Below are 4,031 nucleotides of genomic sequence, written 5' to 3'. Positions count from 1 at the left end.
GTCGGTACCTATTTTGAAAAGCAGAGGTTCATCCATTTAGTATTGTTTTAGGTCATGAAAGAATTTCTTCTTTTATTGGTATGATAGGCCTGGTGGAAGTACTCCAACAGCTAGGTAGTTGACAAAATCAGCATACCATGGTAGAGTTGTATTCGCATGAATTTCTTCCACGGATTCTTCTATTTCGGTATCATTTAAGGTTAGTTCAGACATGTCGCTTTCCATTTGGGCTATAAGTCGTTCTTAAGGGAAATCATCATTGATTGGAATTTTTTCAGGCTTATCCCCTTCTTGTAAGAGTAGGATCCATCTTAAGAGTCTTGGTTTTGCATCCTTCTTACTTAGCAAATATCTAATAGCGGCGTGGTCAGTATAGATAATGATTTTCCCTCCTACCAAGTAGGAACAGAATTTGTCTAAAGCGAACACAACGGCTAGAAGTTCCTTTTCAGTGGTGGTGTAGTTCATTTAGGCAGGATCTAATGTTCTACTTGCGTAGTAGATAACATGAAGTTTTTTATCCTTTCTTTGTCCTATGACTGCGCCTACGACATAATCACTCGCATCACACATGATTTCGAAAGGTAATCTCCAGTCAGGTGGTTGCATGATAGGTGCGGTGATTAAAGATGTTTTTAATTGCTCAAACGTTGTTAAACATTTCTCATTAAAGATAAAATCCGCGTCTTTCATTAATAAACCAGTAAGTGGTTTGGTAATTTTCGAGAAATCTTTGATAAAGCGTCGGTAGAAACCGGCGTGTCCTAAAAAGCTTCGTATTTCTCGTACGGTTTTCGGAGTTTGAAGATTCGCTATGATTTCGATCTTAGCTTTGTCTACTTCAATTCCTTTATCAGATACTACGTTTCCTAACACGATTCCTTGTTGGACCATGAAATGGAATTTCTCCCAGTTCAAGACGAGATTCACCTTTACACATCTTTCAAGTACCATTTCAAGGTTTGATAGACATCCTTCGAAGCTCTACCCACAAACAGAAAAACCGTCCATAAAGACTTCCATAATGTCGTCTATAATGTCAGTGAAGATTGACATCATGCATCTTTGGAATGTTGCGGGAGCGTTGCATAGTCCAAATGGCATTCGTCGATAAGCGAATGTACCATAAGAGCATGTGAAGGTTGTCTTCTCTTGGTTGTCAGGATGGATAGGAATTTGAAAGAATCCTGAATAACCATCTAGATAGCAGAAGTGAGAATGCTTAGCCAATCGTTCAAGCATTTGATCAATGAAAGCCAGAGAAAAATGATCTTTTCGAGTGGCTTTGTTTAGTTTTCTATAATCGATGCACATTCTACTTCCGGTAACAACTCTTTGTGCTATAGATTCGCCATTCTCGTTCTTAACAACTGTAACACCCCCTTTCTTGGGTACTACATGAACGGGGCTAACCCATTGACTATCAGAGATCAGGTATATGATTCCAGCATCTAATAACTTCTTTACTTCATCCTTGACTACAATACTTAAGATTGGGTTGATCCTTCTCTAGTGTTCTATAGAGGTTTTACAATCTTCCTATAGCATAATGCGATGCATACAGATAGAAGGACTTATTCCTTTTAGGTCATCAATGTTGTAGCCTAACGAAGTTGGATATTTTCTTAAGACATCTAGTAACTTTTCAGTTTCAATCTGTCCCAAGTTAGCATTGACTATTACTGGTCTTTTGAGTTCAGTGTCTAGGAATTCGTATCTTAGGTTCTTTGGTAGTGTTTTTAATTCCAAATTTGGTTTCTTCGGGCATGGCATGTGGTTGGGTGTAAGTGCTAAGCATTTGCTTAGACTGTAATTTTGGTATGGTTCACGCCAATTATCATCTTCAAAGATTGGAGGGATTTGGATTTTCATTATATCATAATATATGGTTTCTTGCATCTCCATCTCTCTTACGCACTCGTCTATGACATCAAGTAGATAACATGTATCGTCTATAGCTGGCGCTTGTAAGAATTGTGTCAAGATGAATTCAACCTTTTCTTCTCCAACTTCTAATGTTAGCTTACCTCTTTTCACGTCTATTATGGCTCCGGCGGTAGCTAAGAATGGCCTTCCTAATATAATAGGTGTACTGGCATCTTCTTTGATGTCAATGATTATGAAGTCTGTAGGAATGTAGAATTGTCCTACACGTACTGAGACATTCTCTAGTATACAAACAGGATATTTGATTGAGCGGTCAGCTAGTTGAACAAACATCTTGGTTGGTCTTAGTTCTCCCATGTTGAGCCTTTTACAGATGGTTAAGGGCATTACACTAATGTTGGCTCCTAGGTCGCATAGAGCTTTGTCTATGACGAACTTTCCAATGACACAAGGTATGGAGAAACTACCTAGATCTTTTAGTTTGGAGGCATGTTATTATGGATTATTGCGCTACACTCAGGAGTAAGTGTAACTGTTTCATTATCCTCGATCTTTTTCTTATTGGATAAGATCTCTTTAAGAAATTTGGCATATGAGGGCATTTGTGTGATGGCTTCTGTAAAGGGAATTGTAATGTTTAGTTGCTTCAGAAGTTCAACAAATTTCCTAAATTTCCCTGCAGTTTTAGAATTTGCGAGTCTTTGAGGATATGGAATGGGTGGTTTATAAGGTGGTGGAGGCACATAAGGTTTTTCTTTCTCTTCAGCCTGTCGGGTATTATCTTCCTTCTCTTTCGGTTCACTTACCTTCTCAGTTGTTGTTTTGTCTGGTTTTTGGTACATGGCAGGATTTTGGAGTCTTGGATCTACGGGTCCGTCTAGTTCTTTTCCACTCCTAAATATAACGGCATTTGCATGTCCTTTTGGATTAGGTTGCGACTGTCTAGGAAATGTGCTAGCGGGAGCGGCAGTAGATGCTTGTTGTTGAGCCACTTGTGAAATCTGTGTTCCAAGCATTTTGTTGTGGGTGGCTAAGGCGTCTACTTTGCTCGCTAATTGTTTAAGTTACTCACTAGTATGTATGTTTTGGTTCAAGATGTCTTTGTTTGTTTGAGCTTGGGTAACTATGAAGCTTTCCATCATTAGTTCAAGGTTGGAGTTCCTAGGCATCTTAGGAGCATTATTAGCTGGCTTTTGATATCCAGGAGGAACAACGGGTGCTTGGCCAGGTGTATAAAAGGCATGGTTATTCTTATACGAAAAGTTCGGATGGTTTTTCCAACCTGGGTTGTATGTATTCGAATAAGGGTTTCCTTGTGCATAATTCACTTGATCGGTTGGGACTCCTGCCAATATCTGACATTCTGGTGCAGTGTGTCCAGGAGTTCCACATAACTCACAGTTGGGAGTCACGGCAACCACGGTAGCTGCGGGTGGTATGGTCAAGTTGTCTAACTTTTGAACAAGGGCATCTACCTTTGCATGGACGTGGTCAAGGCTACTGATTTTGTACATTCCACTTTTTGTTTGGGACTTTTCTATTGGAGTTCTTTCACCTCCCCATTGGCAATGGTTTTGGGCCATGTTTTCAATGAGTTGATAGGCTTCGTTGTATGGCTTTTCCATAAGTGCACCACCCGCGGCAGTGTCTACTGTCAGTCTTGTGTTATACAGAAGCCCATTGTAAAATGTGTGAATGAGCACCCAGTCTTCGGGACCATGATGTCGACATATCCTCATCATGTATTTGTATCTCTCCCATGCGCCATAGAGAGATTCTACATCCTTTTGTCAAAATCCGTTGATTTGAGCTCTCAGCATAGCAGTTTTGCTTGGCGGAAAATATTGGGATAAGAAAATGTTCTTCAGTTCTGCCCATGTTGTAACTGAGTTGGATGGCAAGGATTGCAACCAAGCCCAAGCTCTGTCTCTTAGAGAGAAAGGAAAGAGGCGTAGTCTTATCGCATCTTGAGATACACCATTCGCCCTCACAGTGTCTGCGTACTGCACAAACTTGGTCAAATGTTCATTAGGTTGTCCGTAGGATTTCCAGCAAATTGATGTTGTTGGACGACTGATAATAATGAGGGTTTCAGTTCGAAATCGTTTCGATTGATAGTAGGGGCAACAATGCTACTGTGAGGT

General features: G+C 40.2%; 1 non-coding gene across 1 annotated transcript; it reads left to right on the top strand.

The window, feature by feature from the left end:
- The first annotated feature begins 3,600 nt into the window (after positions 1 to 3,600).
- Positions 3,601 to 3,707, top strand: LOC127099255 (small nucleolar RNA R71). Its single transcript, XR_007793782.1, has one exon. It is a non-coding gene; the product is annotated as a small nucleolar RNA R71 (small nucleolar RNA).
- The last annotated feature ends 324 nt before the right edge of the window (positions 3,708 to 4,031 follow it).

Source organism: Lathyrus oleraceus, chromosome 6, assembly GCF_024323335.1.
Source record: "Lathyrus oleraceus cultivar Zhongwan6 chromosome 6, CAAS_Psat_ZW6_1.0, whole genome shotgun sequence".
Lineage (NCBI taxonomy): Eukaryota > Viridiplantae > Streptophyta > Magnoliopsida > Fabales > Fabaceae > Lathyrus > Lathyrus oleraceus.
This window is presented reverse-complemented; position numbering and strand designations above follow the sequence as displayed.